Raw genomic sequence first — 16,454 nt, forward strand, 5'->3', positions numbered from 1 at the left:
GCCTTGGGATGGTCCTTGAAAAAATCTTTTAAAAATCCACGCCTTGGGATGGTGCTTTAAAAAATATTCTTTAAAAAATCCACGCCTTGGGATGGTTCTTTAAAAACTATTGTTTATAAAATCCACGCCTTGGGATGGCGCTTTAAAAAATATTCTTTAAAAAATCCACGGCTTGTGGTGGTCTTTAAAAAAAATATTCTTTAAATAATCCACGTCTTGTGGTGGGACTTAGGAAAGTAGTGGTTCTTGAAAAAATATTCTTTAAACAGTCCACGCCATGTGTTGTTCTTTGAAAAAATATTCTTTAAAAAATCCACGCCTTGTGGTGGTCTTTGAAGAAATATTCTTTAAAAAATCCACGCCTTATGGTGGTCCTTAGAAAAGTATTGTTTCAAACTTCACACCTTGGACCTCGAAAAAATGCACGTCTTGGTCGTTGAAAATATTCTTTAAAAAACAATGGCCTTGTTTTGGTCCTTGACATTTTTTATACCTTCCACCATAGTATGGAGGGTATATTAATTTTGTTTTTCCGTTTGAGTTCAGCGCAAAATTCTATGACGATATGGCCATGTCCGTCTGTCTGTCTGTTGTAATCACTCTTTATCACTTTTATCGCACATTTAGGCATAGCTCCCATATAAGAGTATTGCGGTATTTTGGGGTTCTTAAGCGCGATTTTCAACCGAATTCGCTGAAATTTGCTACATTGGGTTCTTATTGTGTACTAAATGTCTCCACAAAAATTATAAATATAGGTCCACTTTTTCTGGTAGCCTCCATATAACGGTACCTCCTAATTTTCAATATTTTGGGGGTTTTGATCGTATTTTTTGTTCTTGATGGGTACAAAATTTCTCCACAAACAATTATGAATATTCCCTTTTTCGGATAGCCCCCATATAAGGGTAAATTTAATTTTCGGTATTTTGGGGTTCTTAAGCGCGTTTTTCAACCGAATTTGCTGCAATTTGGTATTTTGTAGTCGTATAGGGTGACAAATCTCCCTACCAAAAATAAAAAATATTCGCCCCTTTTAGGGGTAGTCCCCATATAACCCCCTTTTTTTACCTTTACCACACTGTGGTACAGGGTATTATGTCTTTGTGCATATGCTTGTAGCAGGCAAAAGGTAACCAGATAGACACATGGTTCCTTTTAAGAATATGCATAGAATCACTTTGTGAGACGATTTATGCATGGCCGTCTTTCCGTCCGTCTGTCCGTCCGTCCATGTATTTTTGTTAACAAAGTACAGGTCGCATTTGTAATCCGATTTGGATGAAATTTGGCACAGTTCACTTAGTTGGCCCAAGGACGAGCTCTATTGAAATTGGGAAAAGTCGGTTCAGATTTAGATATAGCTCCCATATATATTTTCGTCCGCATTTAGGTAAGTAGTGTAAAATTTCGTGAAAATCGGTTCAGATTTAGATATAGCTCCCATATATATTTTCGTCCTATTTTAGGTAAATAGTGCACCAATGCCCCTATAAATCCTTCGATTTGCACGAAATTTTGGCATAGCGTACTGAATTAAGTCTAGAACGATGTGTGTAAAATTTCGTGAAAATCGTTTCAGATTTAGATATAGCCACCATATATATTTTCGTCCGATTTTAGGTAAATAGTGCACCAAAGTCACTATATATCCTTCGATTTGCACGAAATTTGGCATATCGTACTGAATTAAGTCTAGAATGATGTGTGTAAAATTTCTTGAAAATCGGTTCAGATTTAGATATAGCTCCCATATATATATTTTAGTCCTATTTTTGGTAAATAGTACACCAAAGCCCCTATATATCCTTCGATTTGCAGGAAATTTGGCATAGCTTACTGAATTAAGTCTAGAACGATGTGTGTAAAATTTCGTGAACATCGATTCAGATTTAGATATAGCTCCCACATATATTTTCGTTCGATTTTATGTAAATGGTGCACCAAAGTCCCTATATATCCTTCGTCCCTATATCTAGAACGATGTGTGTTAAATTTCCTGAAAATCGGTTCAGATTTTGATATAGCTCCCATATATATTTTCGTCCGATTTAAGGTAAATGGTGCAACAAAGTCCCTATATATTCTTCATTTCATGTTAATGGTCCTTCAAAAATTCGACGTCTGTTAGGATTCCATCTGTTGAATATACCCAAAGTGGTGAAGGGTATCATATAGTCGGCCCCGTTCGACTTTACTATATTCCTTACCGGTTAATATAAACCAGTAAGGAATATAGTAAAGTCGGACGGGGCCGACTATATTCGGTTATCTGATTTGGTCCAAAGAAACATGGGGTCTAGAACCAATATTTCGAAGAGGCACATTTTCACCGTGTTAAAGTGTATACAACCTCATTAGCCAAAAGGCTGAGTGTATAATTATCCATTAAAAATTTCTGAAATTTTATTATTGTTTAAATAATCTGTTTTTAGAAATGTTGGTATAGGTCCACTTTTTGGTATGTTCCCTATATTTTCATTTCTAGTACCTGTCAGTATATCTATGGTGGAGGGTATCCAAAGTTCGGCCCGGCCTGGACTTAACGCCTTTTCACTTGTTTAATTTCACTTTTCAAATGTCAATACTATTCAATTTCCACCCTGCCGTCTAAATTCTGACACACGTTCCAAATTTGTGACTATGAGTCCTAATGCGAATATTCAGTCCGAGTATCGATCATATTCTCGATTCGTAAAAAGGCTATACATATATTTCGATTCGTTGTATTCTTCTTGGCGGGAGGGTGTGTTAAATCAATGGGCCCTTATGTCTCACTTTGAGTGCAGTTGTGGGGCTACAATTCACATTTTGTCCTTGCTGGCGACTAGGGTTAACCTATTTTAACAAACACATCACCTCTATACCCTATTGCAATCGTAATATGTTTTTACCTCCATAAATATTATTATAGCAGATGATGTAAAAATGCATGAAATAAAAACTAATTTTGTTGAAAGCACTTTTATACTGAAATATATATATTTATATATTATGTTTTGGTTGCTCATAGAACTATGAATGTAATTTGGATTTGGTTGGTGTTTCCGTATATATTTATTTTATGTTACGTACGCATGAATTGAAACCTCTGCATAAAAAACAAAAACAGCCAAACTTGTTTGTTTATTCTGGGCAAGAAAGTTTTGCAATAAAATCTATGCTGTTATATATATTTGTTGGCAAAATGAAATTGGGTTGGACGGGGAAGAATACGTTTGGCACAAATAAAATAGAAAATGCGTGTTGAAATTTGAGCCTGTTCTGAAGGTTGCCATGTATATCATCTTTAATGGAATTCAATAGGCGGAATATATTTTAGCTTAAAGCAAAATTTATTAAAAAATGTAAGTGGGTAGAAATAAATCTCAGATTTTTTTAAAAATTTCATTTTGATAAATTCCCACTTAGAGTCTAAGCGGCCTTCTTTCAATTGACGATCTTTTGTTCATGGACACACGCACACCGCTCTTTTACCAGCCAACAAATTGCTTTTCATTAAAACGCATATGCGACTAATGTTCTTGCCAAAATCGAATAAAGATGTTCCAATAAATATTGATTGAATTTTGGAAATTTTCTCTGCTACAAAGACTTTATACTTGAAAAATGTGTATGAGTGTGCCTCTCAAAGAAGGACTTTTCGAAATGACAATGTGTCGGTGTAAGAATTTCAAAAAGAACGTGAGGCTGCTGCCAGGCATCTTATAAAGTGTATTCGAATATCATTCAGTGAATTGGAAAATTGAATAAATACATTTCTTTTTGGTGCTGTTGTTCTTGGCATTTTAAAGAGTAGGCCATTGCGAAGTGTCTCACTCAAAAGGCAGAAAATGGAAATTTTTATTTTTCAACAATCATTTTTGCTTTAACGCGAATATTTCTTTTACATTTATTGAATTGCGTTGTATGTAAATATTTTCTTCATCTTTCGTTATTATTTGTTTTCTACCATTGTTTCTTTTACATCAAAAGAATAATAAAGGGAAAATTGTGTTTTAAAATGAAGGTAAATAAAAAGAAATAAATTGGTGCAATTTCCTTTTAATACATCACACTATCCATTTCCATTTATTTCATAGGTTTATTAAATAGATAAAATTTATAGAAGGGTTTTGGGGATGCTAAGACTCTGCAAAGAAAAAATTAAATAGGGTAGATTGGTGGATTAAAAAAATGGGATAATCAAATTATTTATGAATACGTTTTAACAACCGTGGCCACTGATTTCAAAAGTGATCTGCAATTTTTAAAATCAATTAAAATGAACCTAAAATATCGGATCATACATAAAGAACTAAATATTTCTTAGCAATATTTAATGTCAAAATATCATGAAATCGTTTGTTTATGTATTACGGGCATACAACTATGGCATGCCTTAATTAAATTTGAAATACATCTGAAATACATCAGAATCCGCAAAAAACCAAATTGTGGGAGCTTCGTGTAAATGGGACCTACCTCTTCATGGGGCACCATAAAATGTGGATCATTTTTGATAGGAAGATTTGCAATGATATTACAAAATTAATTTTCAGCAAAATTTTGACACTTTTTGGGGAAGGCGTCAAAAGGAGTGGACCGAAGATATTTCCAATATTCGAACTTGATTTAAGTTTGGAAGAAATATTATGATGTGCAAAGTTTGGATGATAACGGTTATTCCCTTCGATGGACATACGGACTTTTGTGAATCGACTTCGAGATAGACCCATGGTTCCGTCTGTTGATATTAAATTGTAAACTAATTACAGGTCGCATTTATAATCCGATTTGGATGAAATATGGTACAGCTCATTTATTTGGCCCAAGGAGGAAGCCTATTCAAATTGGTAAAAATAGGTTCAGATTTTAACCTAATTACAGGTCGCATTTATAATCCGATTTGGATGAAATATGGTACAGCTCATTTATTTGGCCCAAGGAGGAAGCCTATTCAAATTGGTAAAAATAGGTTCAGATTTTGATATAGCTCCCATATATATTTTCGTTCGATTTAATGTAAATTGCGCACCATAGTCTCTATTTTGGCATAGCGTACTGAATTAATTCTTAAGTTTCTTTTACATCAGTCTAATTTGCGCCCATGCTCCGACCGAAGATAAAGATGAACAGACCAAAGACATATTTTACGAGCGCCTAGAAACAGATATGATGGTTGCCCTCCTGACAATGACATTAAAACTCTGCTAGGAGATTTTAATGCAAAAATCGGAAGGGAAAATATCTTTGGCCCCACCGTCGGAAAATTCAGCCTTCATGAAGAAACATCCGACAACGGCATGAGGTTGATTGACTTCGCGGAAGCAAAAAACATGGTAGTTAGCAGCACCAGATTCAAGCATCTCGATATACACAAGGCCACCTGGATCTCTCCTGATCAAGTAACAAGACATCAAATTGATCATGTTGTGATAGACGGAAGACATTCATCCAGTGTTTTAGACGTCCGATCGATCCGAGGAGCGAATACCGATTCGGACCATTACCTTGTGGCAGCCTAGGTACTCACCCATCTTAATGTAGCAGCAATGGTGCTATCTAACACAACACGGAAACTCGAGGTGGAAAAGCTGCAAACACAACAGGTAGCCGAGGCCTACTCCGCTCAACTTACCCACCTGCTTGAGGAAAGCACTTCTTGTCCCAATAATAGTATAGAAGCGCAATGGCAAAGAATTGTCCACTCCCTACAAACTGCAGCAAAAGCGACACTTGGATACCAAAAATCAACACCAAATGCTACTGATGTGAAAAACACAGCGTATAGGGCAACCCTGCAGACAGTAGCAATACGTAACGTGATGGAGAATTATCGGGAGAAAAGGAGAGAGGAGAAACGTGTTTTCAAAAAAAAGTGAGCGTGAGCAAATAATGATGTACAGGAGTAAAAATATGAGTAAAGCACCAAACCGAAAGTTTTGGTGCAGGCACATCCTCCTGTAGAGATGAATAAGGAAACCTGGTGTCAGATACAGACAGCGTGTTGAGGATCTGGAAGGAGCATTTTGAAAAGCTTCTGATATCAAATAGTGGCGTTGAAAAAGATACCCCTGAACCAATAAGAGATGATGGTATAGAGTGGTATACCACTTAGATTAATCGGCTCAAGAACAATAAAGCAGCAGGAGTCGATGGGTTACCAGCCGAACTATTTAAGTCTGGTGGTCAGATGCTGGTCAGGAGCATGCACCAGCTGATTAGTACAATTTGGCTAGAGGAATGCATGCCCAATGATTGGAACCTCAGCATCCTGTGTCCCGTCCACAAAAAAAAGGAGACTAGACGATATGTGCCAACTATAGAGGAATAAGTCTCCTTCCCATCGCATATAAAGTGCTATCCAGTGTGCTGTGTGAACGATTGAAGCCAATGGTCAATGACATCATTGGACCATACCAATGCGGCTTCAGACCTGGCAAATCCACCATTGACCAGATTTTCACTCTGCGCCAAATCCTGGAAAAGACCCACGAAAAACACATCGCCGCAATAAAAAGCGTTTACATTATTATTTAATTTTCAATATGAGTGGCCTCATTGGTTTTTATAAAACAATATATTGTTTTTTATAATCGACTCCTATTATTCAGCTGTGTGTTGCAATAATTATTCCCTTGATATTTGTTAATACAAATGTTTTCATACACGAACATAATTGTTAAAAGAAACCACATGCATTTGCTGGACATGAATAAAAAATGAATAACAATAATTATTGTCATAATGGTTTTAATATTGCGGTTGTTGGCGCGTAATTTAATGGAATGGAAAATTAAAATGTAAAACTTTTTAAAACAAGACTTAAGTGTATAAAAGAAAATAAGAAAACTTGTGGTAGAATATGGAAATTGTAAGAAAAAATAAATAAAAGAAAATGCTAATAGAATGCCAATTTTTGTTTATATTTGTAATTGTTATGAAAACTGAAATCTCCTTGAATTGAATTCAATACTTTAATACACTAATACACAAAATAGTACGATGTAGGTGATGGCTAATCACGTATTCTCTTTTTTCGCTTTCGGTCAGTCATTTTTAATGATTATCTCTCACTTAACCCTCACACACTTACTCTCAATTTAATTCTGTTCAACAGTGCCTTTATCGCCATCACTTTTAATCCAATGTAATAAAAAATCTTTAAAAAAAATTCAAATATCCCATAATATTAATCCTTTTGCTAACACTCTACAACAACAATAAAGCAAATAAACCTTAAATACCATAAACAACAAATACCCAATCGTTTAAATAATTGCTAACTATTCATATCAAATAGTGTGTATCATTGGATTTACAATGCCGATCAACATGTTGAATGTAACAAAAAAGGCAAGGTGTGTCGAATACAAACAATATTCGTTTCGTTCATACTAAATACTAACTGTAAACATCAGTCGACAGGACACTTTGCTGGCTGGCTGGCAAACATTGCATGCAGATAAGGCATGACACTCACTATTCGAGTAATAAAAAGGAACTTAATTTTATAGTAAAAATGTTAACTAACAGAAAAAACACGAACGAACGAAATTATTACGTTTCTACACGCACACACACTCATGCTATCACGAAGGACAATCAATATGTACAGTAAAATTCGAATAATTGCAAATTTCGGAAATATATATTTCTATACCTTCCACAGTGATGTACAACACTTGGAAATATATCGCTGGCTTAATGTGAAAAAACAACAAGTCAACTTTTCTCGAAATTGATACTTAAGAATTTAATAAGCAAAAAATTTAAAAAAAACTACAATTATCTCATTTGTTTTTTTTTTTTCACAGTAAAGGCAGTAAGTCAAATATATCACATGTCGCTGGCTGTTTATACCCCTCACTGTGAAAGGAAACGAGATAGACGCATGGTTCCTTTTGAGAATATACATAGAATCACTTTCTGAGTCGATTTATGCATGTCTGTCCGCCCGACTGTCTGTCCATGTTAAATTGTCAACAATGTGATCCGAATTGGATAAAATTTCGTACAGCTCATTTATTTGGCCCAAGGACGAACCCTATCGAAATTGGGAAAAATCAGTTCAGTTTTATATGTAGCTCCCATATATATTTTCGTCCGATTTCATGTAAATGGTGCACCACATATACCTTGCGATTTGCACGAAATTTGGCATAACGTACTGAATTGAGCCTAGAATGATGTGTGCCCAGTTTCGAGAAAATCGGTCCAGATTTCTTAATAGCTCCCACATATAGTTTCGTCCGATGTAAATGGTGCAACAAAGTCGCTATATATCTTTCGATTTGCACGAAATTTGTCCAAAAACTGCCAATTTTGGAACTGAATCTATTTTTCTGATCATCATAGTCTTTGCCTTACCTTCGATATAACAAATTTCTTCTATAACGAATTAATTTGCTTGTTTCCTACTAGTTCGCTATAACCGTACTTTAATGTATATTGATCTGTAATTTGGGGGGATAAAAACGTTTTTGCATAAAATGCTCGTTTTGACCTAACACCATTAAAAGGTTCTTGTCCCATATTCGGCAAGGTTCTATTAGGGTGCAAAACGTTCACAATTTTTATAGTACAAAATTTCACAATACCTTCAAAAATGAAGAATTCGATCGAAAATATTAAAATTTCTTCCAATGTGTTGCATTTCATTTAAGAAGTTTTTGTTTATATGGAACCACCTGTCGATTGTCACGTCATCAACACGTAAACAATAAAAGAACACAAAAGAACACCATCGCAGTGTAGAATATATACATATATATTAGAAAAACGAAGTATAAGCTCCCAAATACAAAAACAAATTAATTCTAGCGTAGCCACCACCCGCCTACGATATGCCATGATGGAATTAAATCACGTGATTAAATTGCCATGCAAATCAATTCACAGTGGTTTTACGCAAGAATTTTAAATGAACAAAGGATGATGATACACAAATTTTCGATTTAGTACAAATAGCTAATCAATAGCGAATCAATATTATTTTTACTGTTTCTTACCCTCCACCACACAATTGGGTTGTATAATATCTTTATCATTCCGTTTTCAACAATCCGAAATATTCACCAGAGTCCCCATAAATATTAGGTTGGGGAAAAAGAACTGCACTATCAAAATGTCGACAAAATCAGATAAATGATCGAAATTGACCGGCATGTTAGGTCGTAACATCACCCAGGAGCTAAAAATCGAAAACAGTTTTAAACCAGTGAGCAGAGCTGTATAGTCGGAAGGGGCCGACCATACGATACCCTACACAACTACCACGAACCTTAACTTCATGTGGATTTTTATTCGGAACCTGGGCAATATTTCGTGATAGTTGCACTCTCTTGCCCGAGTAGAGGTCAGAAGCACCTCTTCCATACACTGACATATTTTCCGAATATTACTAATAATCAGTACAGTCCTTCTAATTACTTGTCCAGATTCCCTTCAGAGTCGGTTGTGTTGTGATGTTCGGTTTATATTTGTGGCCTATAGATCGACTCGATAAAATCCAAAAAAAAAAAGTTTTCGGTCCACTTCATCTCAAAATTATTATCCGATCATCACCGAAAATTATAGGCGTTGATCATAACTGGTACTTCATGGAACATTTCATTGCGATTAGCGATATATTTTCGCCCTCCAGTGTGGTAAATATTTACGTGTAACTCCCACATACATACAAGAATATAATTCATATCAATTTAAAAGTCAACCACTCCTCTTGGACATACTATCAAATTCTCGGGTCTATGTCCTTCAGGGGTAAATATACAAGCCATAGAATACAAATTTTGTAATTTTTCACACAAAAGTCAGGGTCCATTTGACCCGCTAAATATTGATCGATCTTTATCAAAACATGCATGCTTATTCTTTGGCCCGATCCCCTTCTCCATGTTTTGGCCATAATTGCGGCCTCTGGAACGACCAGAAAAACCGACAAAAATGAAGTATTTGATCCATTTCATCCCCTGCATATTACCCGATCTTCACAAAAAACAATAGGGGTCTTCATTGGCCACATCCCATCCTACATGCAAAAATTCGTGAAGATTGATCCATAACTGTGGCCTGTATCGTGTTTACAAATTATAATGGACCGACGGACGGACACACATGTCTAGATCGATTCTGCTAGTCGAGATATGACTATCGGTATGCTTAAAAGTGGGTCTAGGACCAATATTTCGCGGCGTTACAACCATTTGGGGCTGCACAAAGCTATAATACCCTGACGACATAGTTGTGTAGGGTATAACCATTTTCCACAAATCTGAATTCAAGAGAAAGCTCGATATTTGGGTGCCACACCAGTTAACAGAAAAACATAGGATGGAGCGAATATCCATTTGCGAAGCCTTGGCCAAAAGCAATGAGATATACCCATTTCTTAGACGGATGGTGACTGAAGATAAGAAATGGATCACATACGATAACACTGTGTGAAAACGATCGTGGTGAAGCACCTCAAACCAGCGACATAGCCAGAGGGGGCCTGGAATGAAATCCTGTATACGCGGCTGCCTCAAACTGGGGCCGAACAAGGACTAACGGCCAGAAAGGTTCTGCTATGCATTTGGTGGGACAGGAAGGGGATTATTTATTATGCGTTGCTTCCATATGGCCAAACGCGACTGGTCCGTTTGAAAACAGCAATTGACCAGAAACAGGAGACACGAGAGGTGTCGTGTTCCACCAGGACAACGCTAGGCCACACACATCTACAGTGACTCGCCAGGAGATTGTTTGGGAAGTTTTAATGCATCCGCCATACAGTCCAAGCGGTTTCATAATTTTCTTGCATTGCAAAATTTATTTAATGATAAAAAATTGGTATGTAAGGAGGTTTGTGAAAATCGACTACTAAAGTTTTTGCGAATAGAGAGCAGGACCATTACCATTAAAATGGCAAAAAATCATGCAACCAATTTAAGATCCTAGGCTTAAACTTTACCAGCTAAGATCGTGCTGTGATCTGTAAAGCGAAGAGAAATTTCAATACCTGGTTTTTTGATAAAAAGTCCCAGTCCAGTTTTTCCTCCCAGTCGAGAGCCATCTGTATACCAACAGTTACCAGCAGGCATCTGAACTAGTGTTCCGCTAATCCATTGTTATCTATCTGATATTATGGTGTTGAACCGTGTGACTACTCTCGTTTCAGGTATGCGATCTGCATCAAATATATTGATGGTTGACCCACTAGTTGCCTGTAATATGTTTTTGCGGTATGTTTATCCGGTGTCTATCCACTTGTCCATTGATTTGAGTCTTAAAGATTGGATGTCTATTGGATGTAGACATAGTATTGTATCCAAAGCCTTAGTTGGTGTTGTCCGCATTGCCCCTAGGCAACATGTTCTCTGTACTTTCTGGAACGCTTTTACGTTACATTTCCATCAGGCAACAGAATTGGTCTAATAACGCTCTTTTAGATCCAGTGTATCATTTTAGAATGGAAACCCCGTTTAGAAGCTACGACTCTTCTACAGAACGACCAGCTATGGGCCTTGTCAGCCCTTTGTTGTATGGGGTCTTTCCATTTAAATTTCCTCTCTAGAATCACTTCTAGATATTTAACTTTATTTGATTCTCATAAATACTGCTTTAACATTTTAGTTTGACAGATGTTGAATTCCACTCCTATACTTTTGAGACCTGTTCATCATGTAATCTTATACAATGAGAAAATCTTTAAGAGTCTGTAGACAACAACATTTTTGAAATATTCTTATAAAACCCTTCTACTTGATACAGGACATCCAAAAGTATTTCTATGGATAAACAAATTTGAACACGTCTTCTATATGTATCCGTCTTCACGTCATTGGTTGAAGACATCTAGCAGGTTTTCTATATCTAAAGACCTGTAATAAATTCACTTTCTGTATATAGAAGACTTTCATATGATTTCCTATGTAAGACGGAAAATATATATACTTTAGATGTAAGGAAAACAATAGACCTCCTATACATAGCCTGCCTCTAATAGGCAGATATGTGGAAGACCTCACAATATTATTATTTAGAAACAAGACGTACAATATGTCCTCTATTTATTCCAACAACATAAATTCTGTTTAGTTATGTGTCTTTAGATAGAGGACTTCCAACATGATTCATATTTATGTTTTTTATTGCCATTTCACAGCATTGCGATTACTTATACTCTAAATATTATTTAAAAATATGTTTACAATATTTAAACCACTGTCTAAACTTCCTCTTTATTTTTAAATAATCCAACAATCAAACCAAATTTCTTTTCTTTCAGACTACAAAAACAAAACCAAAAAAATTAACACACAAAAGAATTGCTGCATAGGAAACGATAAGCGACTGCTATTGGATGAAGACAACTGGAAACGGAAGATACATATTTGAGATTTTTTCGAACGGAAAATTTGCACTGGTATCTTGTGAATGCTGTAGAATACGGAGGACAAAAGAATGAAATGCTCAATTTATATGTAGGAAACAAAACAAAAAGCCTAGAGGATAGACACAAAAACAATACCAAGGAACCGACAACAATAACAGCATGGAAGATAAAAACTAAAGGAAACTTGAAAACTCAAACAGTTGGGATTATTGTTTGAAAATTAAGAAGAAAAAACAAACACACACATACACAACAAATAATGACGTCACCGGCAACAAATGCAATTATCGAAGAAGAACCACAAGAACAAATGTCAAATGCCACCATAACCTTTGAGACTTGATAAGCAATTTATAAACAAACGAAATACAAAAAACAACAAGTAACCTTTTTTTTAACAAATGGCAGTATCAGCCAATGTAGACCACATCCCCCACCATCGACAGTACCACCCACAAAGTTTATAGTGAACGAGAATGCCAAAGCTGTTGCCCCCTCAATTCAGAAAAAAAATAAAAACAACAACAGCACAAGTATTTCCCACAACAATTATACGGAGCTGTTGATTCCAACAAACATTTATGACAGCTTAAGATTACAACAACAACAACGACGACAACAGAAAAAATCCTATTATTTTTTGTATCTGCAGCCCTCCTGGTGTTATTAAATCTGGAACTTGAGTCTCGCTATCGTTGACGTTGTCTACATCCGCTGGGCTTATCCTGTTTGCCGACACCATTGTTTCCATTTATTTTACTGTTTCCTTTTCCTTCCATCGTTCTCTCCGCTGCAGTGCTGACGAATGCCTTTCGTCCCGTTGATGTGTCATCACCATAAAAGCAAAAGTTTGTTATCCTACCACAAAGGAATTGTTGTGCATGGATGTGACGCCCTCTGTCGTTCGTTACGCAGCTGTTTTGGCCTTACTTTGCCAACCTTGTCTTGTCTAGCAAGAATAGCAGGAGCAAAAACAGCAGCTGCTGGTCGGTGTCTATGTCATTGTGCTGTGTCGGTGTATCCCTTTCACCTTTCGTTGTAAATAAATAAGTAGTGGAAATAATACAAAATGTCGGAGCATTTACCATCAACATCAACAGGTAAGTGAGATGGCTATTGTATGAGTTCATAATAAAGCCAAGAACTGGGTAAAGTTATGGGACCGATGTAAGGAAGGTGTGTATTTGAAGATAGCTGTGAATTTGATTGATATTACTTTTAGTGCAAATTGAAAAAAAAAACAATGTATTCATTTAGACAAATGTTTTAGAGGAAGGGGGACATTTTTTTATAATACGCAGGGTCGTACGAAAATGAAGGAATATCGGATAATCTGATCAATAAAGGTCCAAGGATGTTTATATTTATTTTACGAAGTTTTCCAAATGTTTGTAAAATTCAGATTGGCAAAGAGATTACACTTCATCATGGTGATATGACAATACCTAAACCTGTAAGGAAAGTAATAAAGTCGGGCTGGATCGACTATATGTTACCCTTTACCACTTATGATATATTCTATATATAACCTATTCTACATATGCACCATTTACATTAAATCGGAGGAATTTTCAGGAAACTTAACACACATCATTCTAGATCTATGTCAGTAGCCCTGCAAAATATTGAGCACATCGAAAGATATATAGGGATTGTGGTGCACCATTTACATTAAATCGGATGAAATTATATATGAGAGCTATATCTATACCTGAACCGATTTTCAGGAAACTTAACACCCATCATTCTAAGCTTAATTCAGTGCGATATGCCAAATTTCGTGCAAATCGAAAGATATTTAGAACTTTGGGGCACCATAAGTCTTACATCGGACGAAAATATATATGGGAGCATTAACTAAATCTGAATCGATTTTCGGGAACTTTAACACACATCATTATAGATTTAAATCATTAGGCTGTGCAAAATTTCGTGCAAATCGGAAGATATATAGCGACTTTAGTGCACCATTTAAATTAAATCGGACGAAAATATATATGGGAGCTATATTTAAATCTGAACCTATTTTTCCCAATTTCAATAGGGTTTGTCCTTGTACCAAATAAGCAGTGTTGCCAAAACTTGATAGAGAAAAAATGATAGATTTTGTTGAAAAATATGCTAAAAAGTGCTAAAAATTTTAGAAGAGTGCCAGAAAAAAGTGCTAAAAATGAATATAAAGAAATGTTATTATAGTTTATAATTTATTTATATAGGGGAGACTGGGGCACCTTCGGCACTTTTTTTTAGAGCTCTATATCTCAGTACTTATTGAACATATATAACAACTTTGTGGCTGATTATTGTCCTCTGACTCTTAATTATCAAAAATAGTTCCAAAAAGATATATAAAAATAGTATTAGTTAAAAAATTTTTCAGTTTTGTAAAAAAGTCAAATTCGCCGAATGTGCCCCAACCCGGGGTACCTTCGGCATTTGATGGGGCACATTCGGCACCATAGTCATAGCCGGGTAATTGTCATCGCTATCAGTCTGGTTGAAATTCTGATCCTCTAAAGGCTCTATTTGGTTTTAATACGCCACACAATGTTTGAATTATAGGGCTTTATTTTCTAGCGGCGGACGTTTACATCTCAAGGTCGCACACACCATCAGAAATAGAGGTTTTCTATCGCATTTTCGTCAATACAAGCACGTTTGATCTTATATATGCATTTTCGGGCCATATTAAAGGATTAGTTTTAAAGACAAACTCAAAAACATTTTAAGGAAATACTATTGCACAATCTGTATATGGCCGAATGTGCCCCACTTTAAAATGCCGAATGTACCCCGAATGTACTTTTTATAGTTTTTTTCATTTTTTTCGATCAGATTTGTAAAAACATTATATTTTTAAATATTTTTATAATAATACACATCGTAGTTAACAACTTTTTAATAATATTGTCTTAAAATTTTTAAAAGTTGTATACACGAAATACTTACGAAATGGAATTGAAATATTACAGAAACATCTATAAAAATACAAAAATCTATGTATCTAAATAAGCTTATTAGCTAGAACTTTCAAACTTTGTGTCAGTTATTTATTTCGATATTCGATACCTATGTATCGAAACTAGTGATGTACGGTGAGAGCTTCATATTGAAAACGCGATTGCCGAAGGTGCCCCGATGCCGAAGGTGCCTCAGTCTCCCCTACTTAAATACGAATAAGGGAATATAAATTAACAGCTATGTTGTGAGGGTTAGTTATAAGTAACTTCACGAAATATTAGTACTGGACTCACATTTTAGTATACGGATCGTCATATCTCGACTAGCTGAGTGGATAAGTGTGTGTCTGTCCGTCTGTACTTTAACATTTGTTTAAAAAAGTAACGGTCATAGCTATGAAACATTGTCATATTTTGCATATCCGGTTCTGGCCAAACACTTATTGTGTTTAGTAAAATCGGCCAATATTTGCCGGTTGAAGTCAACCAAAAACATTTTATGTGTTTTTTGGTCTCTCTAGAGGTCACAAAATTCTACATGGGGGAAACGCTAATGAATAGGCATATTCATCGAGTCAAATTGGCCAGGACGTTTGTGTGAAAAATTCAAAATGTGCTTTCTATGCCGTATACATGTATTCTAGAAGGACAGAGACCGGGTGTGGGAGGTATACGTTAATATTTACAGGGGTCTACATATTCCAATAGTGTTTATTTACGGATGTCCGTCCCTTGAAATCACGATAGAGATCGCAGTATTTACGAAATTTTGCACAGACATTGCTAATATTTCTAGGATGTTTGGTATTGCAAATGTCATATATCGGTCCAAGTATTGTTCTAGCCCCCATATAACGGTACGCCCCGCCCCAATATTCGGTATTTTGGAATCATTTTCCAAACGAATTGGCTATAATTTCGTATGTATTTTGGGTTTTCATTGAATATCCGTAGCAAAAGTTATTAATATTTAATATTTTGAGAATTTTGGACAGCTTTTGCAAACGAATTGGCTGTAATTTGGTATTTTGTTAGATTTCAATATTTGTTTCTCACGTATTTTTTGGTATGTTCAACATACCAAATAGGACGGGGCTAGGAGACCCCATTAATTTTAGATATTTTGATTG

This window comes from Musca vetustissima, unplaced genomic scaffold, assembly GCF_032173495.1.
Source record: "Musca vetustissima isolate MV318-11 ecotype Yass unplaced genomic scaffold, APGP_CSIRO_Mvet_v1 utg169344, whole genome shotgun sequence".
NCBI lineage: Eukaryota > Metazoa > Arthropoda > Insecta > Diptera > Muscidae > Musca > Musca vetustissima.